The sequence below is a fragment of the Cygnus atratus genome, chromosome 14 (genome assembly GCF_013377495.2).
Source record: "Cygnus atratus isolate AKBS03 ecotype Queensland, Australia chromosome 14, CAtr_DNAZoo_HiC_assembly, whole genome shotgun sequence".
Classification (NCBI taxonomy): Eukaryota; Metazoa; Chordata; class Aves; order Anseriformes; family Anatidae; genus Cygnus; species Cygnus atratus.
The window spans coordinates 11,885,389-11,900,237 of NC_066375.1; the positions used below are offsets into that span (position 1 = coordinate 11,885,389).

Sequence of the window (14,849 nt, forward strand, 5' to 3'; positions counted from 1 at the left end):
AGCCAGGCACCAACCTGGCCCTGCAGCAGGGGGAAGCTGTTTCCACTGGCAAACTGAGTCTGGGGCACTCTCAGCCCCAAAGGCACGGGAACTCAGCATCCTCTCCACCCCAGGCCCTCCTCGGCCCGCTCCCCATCCCTGTGGCTGTTGCTGCCCTTGCACACCCCAGGCCAAAGCTCGCCCGATGGTGGCTCGGGGGCTTGAGGGGTCACGGAGATTTGTTAAAATCATTAAACTTAATTTAGACCACAGCACTGTCTTTCTCATGGGCGAAAATTTTTGCTGACAAAAATCGAAGCCTCTTTCTCCTCCTGCCCTTGGGGGGATTTCTTCCCAAACCTAAGCAAAGCCAGGCCCCCGGTGGGGGAGTACTGAGGCTGTGCTGAGCCCTGCACACAGCCCCCCAGCCTCCAACGGCTGTGGCAGGGACCGGGGCAGGGAGCACGCGCGGGGCTCCACTGCACCCAGCAAAAACGTTGGCCTCATCCTGCCCATGCTCCGTCCGCGAGCAGCCGCAGCCCCGGCACAGCGCGGGGCAGGGACAGGCTGTGACCCCGGAGCCGCTCCTCCCTCTGGGGCACCCGTGCACTGGGGAGCTCAGGACGGAGGGACGGGGATCGGCGCTCAGAGCCATCTCCGAGGCCACATCTGCTGGCGGAGCCACGTGGGGACAAGGGCCCGGCAAGCCCCGGGTGTCCTCCAGGCGCTGGGGCCGCTCCCCGGCACAGCGCAGCGCTCGGCACGGGGCCGCAGCCGGCTTGGCACTGGTGTGCGGCAGCGCCGCAGTGCAAAGGCAGCCCGGGAGGGGAACATCAGCACCTGGTCCTCCAGCACGGGACTTGGCAAGACTGGGACCTGAGCCCCTGGAGGGCATCACAGCTCCTGCTTCTACCCGGGGACCCTTCCACCTCTGCTGGGGAGCAAGGTGTCCGATCCCCTCACATCACAGCAGACCCACGCCACCCAGGCACAGGACGCAAGCGAGATCTCCATGCAGGCAGAGCAGAACGGCCCTGGGGTTTGTTCCAGCATCTCGACCTCAGTGCCCCTCTGCTCCCCGTCCTCGTCGCGTCCCGCAGGGCCACAGCACGAGCAAGACCCACATCGAGGACACAGCACGGCACCCAGACGCCTTCGGGCACCCCGACCTTTGGAGCTCCCCGAGCCGGTGCTGCTGTAGGGATGGCACAGCACAGCCCTGGCACCAGGAAAAAAATCCTGCCCTTGTCCTCTCGTCTCCCTCGGGGCCAGCAGGGAGAGTTCAGCTGCTCCGCTCCCACGAACTGTCGTGAGAAGCAGGGTGACAGATGGGTCTCTAGGACGGCCTCTCCAGGATGGCCTTGACCGGCAGGATTAAAGGTGACCCACAGACCAAAAAGTGGGTGTGTGCCCGCCTCTGCCACGGGGCTGGGGAACACACAGGGCTCGTCCGTAACGCCACTCACCTTGGAAAGCAGTGTCCCTGGTGCCAGCCGCCAGGGTCCCTGCGGAAAACAGCCCAATGACACCGCCACAAGAGGTGGCTCTCAGAGGGGAAATGGCCGTGCTTCACCCCTCCAACTTTCCACTTGCTGCAGCAACGCCTGTTCCGCTCCTGGCTGGCAGGGGAAAGGCTCTGGGCAGGGAGAAGCCTCGCCCCCAGAAAAGGGAACCCCATATCCTCCCCCTCCAACAGCAGCAGCACAGATCAAAGGGGCTGGTGCCCCCTGCCATGCACCTCCCGTGCACTAGCACCAGGGGTGGGCACCTGCAAACACACCCAAAACGCCGCTGGTTGCTCATGGCCAGCAGCGGGAGGAGGCAGCAGGGGCTCAAGCAGCCTCGGGGTCTTTCAAAGCCCCCTGCCAGGGGCACCTCCGTGGAGCCCCCGACTCGGCGCTCTCCCGGTGAGCTCCGCAGCGCTCACTACCGAGCCGGCCACAGCGTGGAGGAGCAGCCCCTGGAACGCTCGGTTCCTGAAGAGCCCCCCTTCGGACAGCACATAGCAGGGGTCTGCACGGCAGGGGAGGCTGGGGAGGAAGGTCGGCCATCACCACGCCGCTGCTGACAGAAACAGAGGCAGGAGGGGCTGGGACATGGCCGTGTGCGATGTCAGGGACCCCAGCTTTGAGGCTTCCAGTTTCAGTGTCTCCCACCACCCACCTCCGCATGACACATGGGGGACAGAGAGAACAGGGGGGGCAGGAAAGCAGCACGATGCCAGCAGAAACAGAAGGAGACCGGAGCACGGGAGCTGCCTGTTGCCCTTCTGCATCCCACTGCCACATTCACTCCACCCTACCCTTGCACAGAAAGGGCTCGCCAGCAGCATGGCCGAGCGTGTTTGCCCACCAAGTGCTTGGAGGAGGACAGAAGGTCCCAGCTCCACACCGGTCCTGAGCTGGCAGCAGCAGATCCAACCTCACGCTTTCTAAAAACCGATGCCACAATGCTCAGCCCATACGGAGGGGTGAACGCTGCGGAGATGTGCAGACCCTGCCTCTGCAGGGACCCTGCTTCCCTCCCAGAGCACACCACAAACCTCAGAGAGGGTCCCAACTCCAGGGGAGGATTTCCCCTCGGCGGGCAGACAGCCCTGAGCCAGAAATGCAAACGTCCAATGGGAGGAGAAAGGAGGAGGAGGAGGATGCACCAGAGACACCATCTGGACCCTCTTGTTGCTCTGGGCACAGCTCAGAGCCATCACCACTTTCCATCCCGCACCAGAGGACCCATCCATGCCCCCAGGCTGCTCCATCATCCTCCCGAAAGACACCCGGCAGGGTCCTGTCCTCCTCTGCGCACAGCAGCGCTGCAGGGAGGCAGGACCTCCCTCACCCCCATTTCCGAGCATCTCCCCCTCGGGCACCAGAGGAAGCGGGGGGCTCCAGCCCAGGGCAGCCGGTCCCACTCCCATTGTGTGCCGTCTGAGACATGAGCAGCGACAAAATTTAAGGCCTGAAGCAGAGTGAAACCAAGCACCTCCCGCTCCCAATCAGCTCCTGCGCGCGCTGGCATAAATCAGGAGCACACCGCTGAGGCAGGCTGCGGGGGCCAGCAGCCTCTCCCTGGCCATCCCGAGGGCTCGCAGCCTCCTTGTGCACACCGAGGTTTGGCACCGCGGCCAAACCCCACGTGGCAGCGCCTGCCCCGTCCGGCAGCACCAGCGTCCCCGGGATGGCACCAGTGCCCGAGCTCTCGTCCCCAAGGGCCCCCCCCGCCGCCCAGCCCCGGGCAGCAGCAGCAGCGACCGAGCCATGGCCAGCCCAGCGCCAAGCCCGCACGCACCCGCAGCACGGCGGGGGCCCGGCCAAAGAGGAGCCTCATCTGACAAACGTTCAGAATGCAGCCGAAATCCCAAGTCCCCAGCTAATCCCCAGAGCTCGCCGCTCGGCGGGGAGCCCCAGGCCCATCTGCAGGACGAGGCTCAGGATGCCAGGGACAGACGAGACTGTCCGATGGACAACAGAGATTGCTCCTGCACGGGCAGGGGAGAGCTGCGGGCGGGGGGGCTGATTTGCTCCTGCCTCCCCAGATGCTCTGAGTGTTTTCTAGCCTTCCCTGTCGAGTTAACGTCCTTTCACATTAGCTGCTGGAGCCGCAGCCTTGCAGCAGTGTCAGGTATTGCCAGGATTCGGCTGCTTGCAATTACTGGGGCACTCGGTGCGGGTGCAGGTGAGGGCACGACAGCTGAAAACGCTCCCCATGCCCCCTGCTTCTCTATCCTGTGGGAGCCCAGACCCCCCCCACAGCTCACAACCAGCACCCCCAGACCTGGGGGGTGGGGGGGGGGCTTGGTGCTGGCACCAGCACCCCCAGTCACCTGCCCCCGCTGCCGTCCCCCTCCATCCCTCCTGCCAAAAGCCCCCCTCCACCAATACACCAACTGCCGGCTGTGCGAATTCATCCCATTTCAATCTTCACGGTGCATCAGCATGGGGAAAAAACATCCTTTTTTTTTTTTTTTTTGTCTTAATCTTTACCTGGGGTCATATTTACTAATCCTCCCACTAATCCCCCTGACGCCTTTACAAATAAAAAGGCCCCGTCCTCGCAGGGGCTGAGCGCCTCGGGGAGGTGCGCGGCGCTCGGCAGCTCCACTGCCTGCAGGACCGGGCACCGGGGTGCAGCGGGGAGAGAGGCAGCGTCCAGCACCCGCAGCCCGGCACAGGGAGCGACCGCACCGCTGCTTTTGCATTCAAGGTGACTCCGGTTTTCCCATTAAGATGGCTAATGAGCGTTTTTAAGGGCCCTTTATTTAAGGAAACAAAACCTAATGCTGGCAAGGAGAGAAGCCAAGCAGTGCTAGGCAGATCTGGACACACCGATGGATGGAAGAAAAACCTACAGCCCTCACCTCAGCTGTTGGGGGCTCGAGTATTTAGAGGCACGGTGACAACCTGCCTCTTAGGAAGGGCTGGGTGGAAGGCCAACCTCTGCAGAGGTTCACTGGGACCCCCAGAGCACCCTGCCCGCCACGCGCTGCCCAGCAGTGTGCTCTGCTCCTCAGCCAGCTCCTTCCCCCTGCAGCCTCGCACCCTGCTCCGTGCTGCCCCTGGGCCACGCTGCAGCCCAGCCCTGGCCCCTTCCCTCCCATCACGCCTCTGCTAAAGGCCAGGCCCAAACATTGCTTAGTTGCTCTCTTTGCAAAGTATTTCGACACCTACGTGATAAAACAAACTCATCAATAGAAACGCCCTGACGGCTGGCTTTCCCCTTCCTTCCTTCCTCCTCCGCACACATACCCAGCTGCTCGCTTTGGAAGCGCCCATGTGCGAACACACAGCTTTTCCCGAGCCAAACGGTGTCAGTCTGGCATCGCATGCCGCGCTAGCGCAGTCCTGCCGGGGACCAGCACGCCCCGAGATGGGGAGCTCCGCGCCGGGAAGCTCAGCAGCGCCGGAGGGGAGCGGAGCCGTCCGTGGCAGCCAGATGTTACCCGGCCACGGCGACAGGAGCTGAGCTCAGGGACTGGGGGGGCTCCAGGCCAGGCTCCATCCTGCACCCCCCCGAGCGCTGGGGACTGCAGCACGCGCCTCCCGCCACGTCCCTGCGAGGGGCCACCTCCAGCAGTGATCCCGCTCTGCCTCGGTTTCCCCCCTACGCAAAGCTGATGGCTCTGCCCTCCCACCCCGGGGCTCAGCAGCTCGCAAATGACTTCTGCCACGGTTCCAGGAGGGACTCGAGCCCGGGGCTCTGCAGGCAGGAGGACAGGGCTCCGTCCTCCAGCCCCCACAGCCACGGCACCGGCTCCTGGAGCGTGGCCGGGGCTCTACCGGCAGAGCCCTTTGGGAGCGGGGGCTCCGCAGGCCGCACACGGCAGGCAGCAGGCGCCCCCCCGGCTGCCGCACCCCGCGACCTAACTTGTTGTGGCAGCGTGGCCCTCTCGGACGCGAGGCAGCGCACGCTCGGCCGCAGACAGCACCTTGCTGGAATTTGCAAGCTGTCCTGATGCATTACGGCGCAAACGCCTCGCGCTGCTCCCAGACCTCCCCCCCCCCCCACATCACACCAGCCCCTCCCTGGGGACGAGGCTCCACCAGCTGTCCCCAAGGGCCGTGGGGCATGGGGAGGCTGGGGTCAGCCAGAGCCTGCCCGCGCCCCTGCGCTCCCACAGGCAGAGGGACGCAGGGCCCTTCCCCAAACCTCCCCCTTCTCATCTTCTGCATTTATTTTCCTGCCCCAGCTTTAAATAGCAACTTCAGCTGAGCTGGGAGCCGCTGACAGACTCCCACTGCCTCCTCCCGCGGCTCGGCTCGGCTCGGCACGGCACAGCTTGGCACAGCGCAGCTCGGCACAGCTGACCTCCCCGCCCCCCCCAGGGCCCTCAGGACCTCCCCGTGCTGCTGCCCCGAGGTGACACGCAGCCCCCTCCCCAGCACCTCTGCACTGCTGCCTCCCCTCCCCGGCGAGGCAGGGCCCAGACAGATTGCAAAACCCCACCGGTGACACTTTCTGCAGGGCCCCTGTGCCCCAGCTGCCCTTGTCCCCCCCCTGCCCCCCACCTCCCGGGTCACTTCCCCTGCCTGTGGGAGGAAAAGCGTCCTCCCTGCATCCTCTTTCTGGACAAGCAGTGATTTAATTAACAGTTTCAGAAAGGGGCAAGCGCGCTGCACAAACCCAAACCAATCTTTCGGCAGCCACACAATGCAGGCGCATGACGGGAGCCCACCGAGGCGAGCAGGGGCGCCTCGATTCAGCCGTGCACCAAAGGCTCCTCGCAGGGCCAGGAGGTGCGAGGCCCACGCTAGCTGCTCTTGGGGCTCCCGGGGGCACCCGGTGGACTCCCCAGGCCAGGTGCTCCCCACGTGGCCAGCACCCCCGTCCCCCACCCCGCAGCTCCGTGCCAGCCCGTGCCAAGGGGTGCTGGGCCGGCAGCAGCACCCAAGCACACCCAAACCTCCTGCCCTGCGCTGGGCCTCCGCTCCGTGGCCTCCTCGCCGCCGCCCAGCCTGGTGGGTGGAGGACCAGGCTCGGCCCTGCCTGAGGCTGCCACAGTGCTGCTCAGAGCCCCCCTCCCCAGGACACCTCCCCAGGCAGGTGAGCCAGCAGCCCTGCTCGCCCCGCCGTGTCCTTCCCGGCCCTTCCACCACGCTGGAGCACTGCAGGGGACCTGGGCGCGCGCCAGGGCTGTGGGCAGCAGGGACGTCCTGGTCCCCATTGTTGGTACACGCTCGCCGCACGCCCACGCTGCAAAGGATGCTCACGGAGAGCCGGGTGCTGGCGTGCCTCTGCCCACAGCCTCCGGCACACCCCGGATCCGACCTGTAAAGCACGCATCGGTCCGGCGGCCCCCCCGAGCCAGGCACACGCGATGGGCCCCACGGCGATCAGCCCCGCCGGGCCCCGCAGCCTGCCCCATGCCGTGCCCGCGCGCTGCAGCAGCACGGGCACACCGCAGCGGGATGCCCATGGGAGGAGGGAACAGAAGCGGCAGGCTGGAATAGGAGTGTGAAGAAACGCCTCTTGCGTGCTCTGTCCGGAGCCAGCGAACGAGGCCATATTTGAAATGCTTCGCATACCTCCGGTCATCAGATTAGCGAGATGAAGAAGGTAAAGCAGAGGGCAAGACGAGCACTCCCCAGAGTCAGCGATCCTCGGCCGCTCGCTCGCAGAGGTTACAGAAACTGGGGGAAAAGTCTCCGGCAACGGCACGGGGGAGCCAGGCACGGCATGGGGACGGGAGGGCAGCGGGGCCAGCAGCAGGGGTGACAGCTCTGGTGGCACAGAGCGGCAGGGGGGGGGACACCACCGTGCCAGGTCCCAGCTGGCAGGCGGCACAGAGCAGCACAGCCGAAGGAGGATGGGGTGTACGGGGGCAAGAGGGCGGTGCAGGCAAGGGCTCTGCCTGCCAGGGGCTGCTGAAGCCGGAGAGGAGACAAGACCACACGCAACCCCCACGTGACACCTGAGGGCACAGCTCTAGCACTCTCCCTTGCCGTGGACTCAAATCTCCACCAGAGCAGAAAGAGAAAGTCCCGCACCGCCGTGGGAAGCTCCCATGGGCCTGCTCCACGTTTTGCACCGCTGTCAGAGGGTCTCAAGCCCCTCGTTAGCCACCGTCCAGCTCCACAGCCTGCCTCTGACCAGCAAGTGGGCCGAGGGATGAAGAGCCTAGAGAGCACAGGGACAGCCTGAGGGACACTCGGCCCCCGTGGGCGGTGGAAACGAGAGCCGATGTTTAGGATCATCCAGAGGCACAGCCTTTGAGATGCTCAAGTGACAGGCTCCGGACTCTGGACTGCAAACAGCTTTTCTCATGGAGTTCTGAGGAAGAAAGGCACAAAAGCCACAAGAGCAGGTCCCAGCAAAAACAAGTGAGAATTAATGACCCCAAGACCCACAGGATGCCAAGAGACCACCTGGGGTCAGAATGGATGGAGCTGTGTTGCTCATTTGGGCACAGACGAACTCTCGAAAGGAAGACTGTGGGAGATGGATATTGCCCAGACATCTCTACAAAGAGCTGGAGTGGAGACAAGAACTCAAGGCGGGACTGCAAAGGCAAAAATGAGACATCCATCACGTCCTGGTGCTGGGCGAGACCAGGGCTGCCCTCACGCAGCAGGCAGACGCCAGGAAATCAAGAGATGACCAAAGGCAGCAGAGGCAGAGGAAGCTGGAGGCAAACATCCCCAGCCTCACGCTACTGAAGCACAAATGCACACCTTGCTCAGGCCTGATCCATCCCCAGAACACAGACAGTGCCGAGCAAACTCACACCAGCATCGAATGGGTCTTATGGGCCCCACTCTGCCCGGCGGCCACAGCTGCCCCGTGTGCCCTGAGCCCCGATGCACCCCGAGAGCAGCACAGCGCAGCGCAGAGCGCGGCGGCAGCGTGCTGGGCCAGGACAGTGCCTTCTCCTGGGCCTTGGCTCCAACGTGGCTGCAGGGCAGGCGAGGAGCTGCTCCTGGAGCCCCTCCTGGTACCTGCAGGACCCCGTGCCATAAAGGTGACTGTCAGGCCCTTGGAATGAACCTGATCTAGCAACCCAGAAGTGAAAGACCAAGTTTACGACGCAGCGCAGGGCATAGTTATCACCCACACCAGGCTCACATTGAAGACCTGTTTTGTGTCTTTGACGAGGGAGAGAGCCAACGACCCAAGCCCTTCCCCAGCTCTCACCTCTCCGAGCCAGGGCACCAAGCGCATCCCACTTGGGAAGACAGGAGATGGCATTTCCTTTCTTTGCCATCAGTTGTAGGGACAAGGCCAACATGAACCATCCCATGGCTGAGCCAGCTCTCCACAGACATCACTCTGTGAAGGTCTGCATCCTGTCAGCACAAAGGATGCCCAAGTTAGGCTATGAAAGATCCTTTGGTACAAGCGATACCATTGGAGCAAGAGGAAACAGAGCCAGACCCTCAAATCCCAAGGCAAGAGCATGGATTGCAAGCCAAGCCTTGTAACGTGGATCCAGCAGGGCCATTATCCACATCCCTTTCCCATTCCATAACCTCATCCCTGGGTGGGTGCCCCCAGGGCTGGTTCTGCACAGAGGATGGGGCCGGAGACACCTCGCTGGAGGAGCGGGACAGGAGAGGCCACCAAGCAGATGGCTGAGCCCCTCGAGGGAGGCACATCAGCCCATGCCAGCGGGCAGAAGCACGCCAGGGACACCAGCAGCGGGAGCCTGCGGGGCAGTGCCGGCTGCTGGTCCGCGGTGTGCCGGGCTGGGACCGAGCCGGCAGCAGCCAGGGCGGCAGAGCCAGCTGGGGGCCCGCACGCACTGAGCGCGGCCGCCGAGCATGCCCGGCAGACAACGGCATTCGAGCAGGGGCCCGGTGCATGCACAGAGCCCAGCACTCCTACAAAACACCGGGATTCTCCCGCCTTTATTCTGCCTATTGAAAAACTTGTGACCTTAAAAATCCTTTTATTCATATAATAACAGGCTGCCACCCATGCACGGTAATGAGTGTCATCCCAGACTGTGCGGTGCCCTCCACCTGCTTCCAAGCCATCAGGAAAGATAAGCCAGGATGAAACCACCCCAACCACAGCACCGCAGCACATCCCGAGCTCTGTGGCATCTCAAAAGGAGGGTGCATGGGGCAGAGCGAGGACCTGCTCTGTGGCACATTCGCACCACAGATGCTGACGGACATGAACTCCATCTTCAACTCCATCTTCAGACACCTGAGGCCCATTGGCCAGGGTGAAACACATGTATTTGGGGCTGGGTCACCCCGTCCAGCTGCCGGACTCTCTCTGCAGCTCTCCCAGGGCCCACGCCTGACCTCTCTCCTTCTGCCCCTCCTGCGCCACAGCTGCCCCTTCACACCCTTCCCCACCCATTACAGCCCAGCCTGTGTCAACCCGCACCTGGCGCGCTCTGCCCTCTGCACAGGGCACAGCCGGACGTGCGTCCCCAGGAGAACAGCTCCAGCACTCCCCAGCCCGGGGTGACACCAGGCCACCTCCCACGCCCAAGGGCACGCATGGCGAGCGCTTGGGGCAGAGCTCTGCACCTGGTGCAGCAAACAGCACAGGACACGAGGGGCAGCTGGGACCACCCCTGGCCAGGGCGTTGAGGAGCCCCTGAATGGCCCCCATGTTCCCAGGAGTCAAAGTTGAGTCAGGGGAAAAGGAAAAAAAAAAAAAAAAAAAACCTTTGAGTGCAATATTTTAGTTGAGCAACAGAGCATGAGTAAAGGACGGAGGCTTTTCGTGGTCTGGTGAGTTTAAGCTATGAGCTGAAAGTTTAACTATTAATACACTTAATCAAGAGGTTGTTCCTACACCCAGGGTTTAGGAAAACAAACGTGCCACCGGGGCAAGAGAGGAGCAGCAGCGGTGGGAGACGGGGCTGGAGCAGCCCAGCATGGCCCCGCTGAAAAGCTCCCTGGGGGTGCCTCTGCGGAGGGGGCCGCAGGCCTGGGACGAGCGGGGCCGGATCCAGCCCCAGCAGCACCCGCCCAGCCGCGGCTGCTCCCCGCAGGATGGCAGGCAGGCAGCCAGGACAGGGCAGCCCGCACCGGTGAGCAGCAAGGAACCCAGGGCTGCCCACGAGCAGAAGGCGCTGGAGCCGCGAGGGCTGCACACGCCGGCTGCGAGGAACGGGAGCCCCAGATCCAGTCCCCTTCACAGCCATCTCCCTCCTGCCCCCAAAACAGGAGCTGTGGTGGGAGGGAGGGGGAGCGGACATGTCTGGGGAGGGAACGCTGACGGAAGTTGTGCAACGTCCCCGTGCCCCAGGACAACAGCGAGCAGCACCTGCGCTGCCCGCACCTGCCCACGCTCAGCCCAGACGGTGCTGAGCCACACCGGCCCCGAACACAGCCTCAGGGCCAGGTGGGCACTGGGCACGTCCCTGCCCCTCACGCCATACCCGCACCCCTTCGGCCCCGCTGAATCTCCCCGGCCACCTCCTTTGTTAGGGAGGCTGAATTTCGGAGCACGGCACCCACGAACCCCTCCTCCGCTGACCCACTTCACACCTTGGGGAGCAGCGGGGGGACCCGAGCCCCCCAGCTGGGCAAGCACAATGGGATGCCCACGGCAGCGCCACACTCGCTCACCACACTCGCCCTGCCACAAAATCCACGTCAAGGACGACTCGGCTCAACGCCTCAGACACCTCCTGCATTTTCCCCACCGAGGCAGTGTAACCCCTCTGGCAGCGGGGGGAAGCCATGCGAGGCACTCACAACGCAGCCCCACAGCCCCCACCGAGCCACGGCGTCAAGCCACGAGCGCCCTGCCAGCGCCAGCCAGCTGGGACAGAGCCTCCAGCCCCCCTCATGCAACGAGGAGAAGCCCCCCCGTTGCCCCGCTCTGCCCGTCGCCGGACAGCCCTGCGGCTCCAGCACCCGCCACGGGAGGCCGGGACGAAGTTCTGCGCGCGGCCGGCAGGCCCTTTGTTACTTTGCTTTTGTTGTCACCCGCCGATGCGTCCCCCCCCCACGCCCGCCCCGAGGTCAGGGCACGGCAGCTGCCGGCCCTCCCCGCGCCACCCAGCGCCAGCACCAGCCCCGTGTCCCCAGCGTGCCGGTGGGGCACGGCTGGCAGGGGACGCGGCGGCCGCTGCTCGTGGTGTGGCAGAGGCCAGCAGGAGCCCCGGGCTCGTGCCATACAGTGCCACGACGCACTTGAATCCGGTGCTGTGGCAGGAGCTCTTGGCCACCCAGCTTTGGGCTTCCCGCTGCGTTTTGCCTTTCCTCGGGGGTGTGGGGTTTATTTGGCTGCCAGAGAGGGCAAGTCATTCGGGACAGAAATTTTAAAAAGAGGGTTCCGACAGACTGAGGAGCGGATGGGGAAGGGCTCCCACGCCTGCCAACCCGGCCCTGCGAGGAGAGCCAGCCCTGCCCTTCTCCTGCTGACCAGCACCCAGGAGGCGAGCACCTCGGCCTGCCCCGCTCGCCCCCCGCCAGCCCCGCTGCCCCCAGCTCCTTGCCAAGAAGCAGCGGCAGCGAGGCTGGGGCAGGGAGCGCGGCCGGGGCTGGCAGGGAAGGCCCCGAGACCCTCGGGCACCACTGGGGCCCAAGGGGACAGCGCTGGGGACGCTGCTGGCGGCTGCGCTCGGCACCCCCAGCCACGAGGCGCCGTGCCGGGGACCCGCAACACCCTGGCGGCAGGCCCGCGGCTGCCTGAGGAAGGCCCAGGTGCAGCCGGGGCTGTCGGCCGCGACGCGCTGGGGCCGGAGGAGCGGACAAAGCCGCCACAAAGGGGCTGCTGACACAGCAGGGCCCGCTTCCCGAGAAGCAAAACTTCCGCCACGCAGGGCGGGAGGCACGGCCCCAGGTACCCGCAGCCGGCCGGACAGCACCCCCGGGGGGCACGGGACCGCAGCCCCCGCCTGCCTGGGGCCGCCTGGGCACGTGAGCCCCGGCGGCTGCGAGGGAGCTGACCCGGGAGTAAAGGTTGCCAGGCCAGGGTCAGGCCCGGCGCGGCGCGGCACACATGTGATCCGTTATCGCAGGATGTGTGCGCAGCTTTGTTTATGTGCGGGACGCCGGGCGGGAGGGCTGCTCCCCCCTGCCCTCTTCTCCCGATCAATCATTTGAGCAAAGAATGAAATGACCCAAACCAAACAAGGGCCTGCAATAAGAAGGACATCTCGGATGGCAGGATACAACCTCGCTGAGAGGAAAAAAAATAGTAATAATAAAAATAAAAGGGGGAAAAAAAAAAAAAAAAAAAGCAGCAGTTCACCCGTGGGGCCTGCCTGGCTCCGACTCAGCGGAGTTTCGTACAATAATCACAACATTCAGTCATCATTCACAAAATCCACTATCGCTTTACAGCTGGCAGCACCCGCTCTGGATGCGTATTAGATATATTACACATTGTACATTGCGATTCGTCTGCTTCCATTTAATCTTTTATTCTTAGTGTATGTTCAGTGCCCTCACATCAAACACAGGGGGAGCGGAGCTTTATGAATTGCATATTACAGATCCGGCAGCGAAGTGGGAAAAAAAAAAAAATAAATAAATTTACTTTGCGAGGGGAGAAAAAAAAAAAAAAAAAAAAAACTTCGGTTACTTGTTACACGCGGCTCCGCCGCACCGCGCGGCACCGCTCCCACGGCCACCCCGCAGCCGTCGCCGCCGCCGAGGCGACACCAGCCCGCGGCGGACCGGAGCCGGCTGCGGGGAGGGCAAAAGCGGCCGAGAGCCGAGCGCGGAGGGGCCGCCGCCCCCCCCCTCCCCAGTACCCCACCCCCCCACCCCCCCCCGCCCTCGCCCCCACCGCGGGGGGACCCCGAGCGCCGCCGCGGCTGGGTCCCGGCGCCCCGCGGGTGGCAGCGGCCGGCCCCGCTCGGTGCCCAGCGCCCGGCCCCCGCCGCCCGGCCCCGCCGCCTACCCCCGGCGCGGGCGGACGGCGCCGCGGCCCCGAGCCGGCGCGGCGCTAGCGGGCGCCCCGCTGCCCGCCGCCCCCGCCGCCCCCGGCCGGCCCCGCCGCCGCCACCATTGTCACCCGGGAAACCACCGGCGGCCGCGCCGGGCACGCCGCGGCGGCGATGCTCGCGGCGGCCTGGGGCGGCGGGGAGGGCTCGCCACCCCCCCCCCCCCCCCGGCCTCTTCCTCCTCCTCCTCCTCCTCGTCCTCCGCCCCCGCTCCCACCCCCGGCCCCGTCTCCGGCGGCCTCGCCGCCAGCCGGCACCGGGCAGCGCCGCCCGGTAGCGCATCCCGGGCGGGCGGGGAGGGGGGGGGGGGGGGGGGGGAGAGGCTCGGCCGCGCCGGCAAAAACTTTGCTCGTTACGAGGCGGCCGCCGGCAGCCCGGGGAGGCGGCGGGGCCGCCCGGGAGCCGCTCGAGCAGCAGCGGCCGCGGCCACCGGCGGGCCCCGGGGCGGGCAGGCGGGCAGGCGGCCAGCTCCGCGCCCCGCCGCCGCCACCGCCGCCGGCCGGGCGGAGCGGCACCGAGCGGTGCGGAGCGGTGCGGAGCGAGGCGCAGCAGCCGCGCCGCCCCCGGCCCCGCCGCCCCGCTTCCCCCGCCGCCCCCCGCCAAACTTTTTTCCCGAGACTTTTTCCCCCAACTCCGCCGCCGCCGCCGCCCGCCGGGGCGGCCCCGCGGGGCCGGCACCTACCGGCGGTCCGGGCGCGGGCGCGGGAGCCGCGGCTGGGGCACGGAGCCGCCGCCGCCGCCGCCGCCGCCGCTCCGGGCAGCGCGGCCGGGGCGCGGCGGAGGGGAAGGGGAGGGGGGGGGGTGGGGGGGGCTGCGGTGGGGCGGCCGGGGCGCGCCGCCGGGGCTCAGCACCTGCCCGGTGCCGGGGAGGGGGCCCGCCGAGAGGGGAGCCGAGGCGGGCACGGTGCCTCGCCGCCGCCGCACACCCACCTCCACATCGCCGCTCGCTCTGGGAGTGCACAGCCCCCGAAACGCGCTGCACGGCGCTGCCGCGGCCGCTGCCCGCGGCTGCCGGCAAAACCCGGACCGGACCGGACCGCCCCGCGCCGCGCCGAGCCGAGCCGAGCCGCGCCGAGCCGCGCGCGCCCCCCGCCGCCCCGCGCGCGCGCCGCCCGCCGCCCCCCGCCCCCGCCCCCCCCCCCCCCCCGGGGCCCGACCCCCCACCCCCCCCCACCCCACCCCACCCCGGGTCGGCACCGAGCGCTGCCCGCGAGCCGCCCGCCCCCACGGGTGTCCCCGACGTGTGTCTGTGTGTGTCCCCCCCCCCCCCTTCCCCCGTGTCCGTGTCCCCCGACCCCCACGGGTGTCGCCCGCAGGTGCCCACCCCGCGCCCCACCCGCCCCCACGGGTGTCCTCGCCACGTCCCGCCCCCCCCCGCCCCACGTCCTGCCGACCCCCGTGGGGTGTCGCTGGGCTGTGCCCCCCCCCCGTCCCACCGGCCCTCAGGTGTGTGGCCGAGTGGCCCCCGCATCCCGCCCGCCCCCACGGGTGTCACTGCCGAGGGACACCCGCT

At 66.4% G+C, this 14,849-nt stretch overlaps 1 protein-coding gene across 2 annotated transcripts in view; it reads right to left on the reverse strand.

Annotated features, from left to right (window-relative positions):
• The window catches only part of CXXC5 (CXXC finger protein 5), a 39,191-nt gene extending 24,764 nt beyond the window's left edge, over positions 1 to 14,427 (reverse strand). The window contains exon 1 of one of the 2 annotated variants that reach the window (XM_035559759.1): positions 14,267 to 14,427. The gene's annotated coding sequence lies outside the window, so the exon portion shown is untranslated. The remainder of the gene's footprint in view (positions 1 to 14,266) is intronic. The other variant, XM_035559762.2, reaches the window with a different exon arrangement.
• Positions 14,428 to 14,849: the final 422 nt, after the last annotated feature.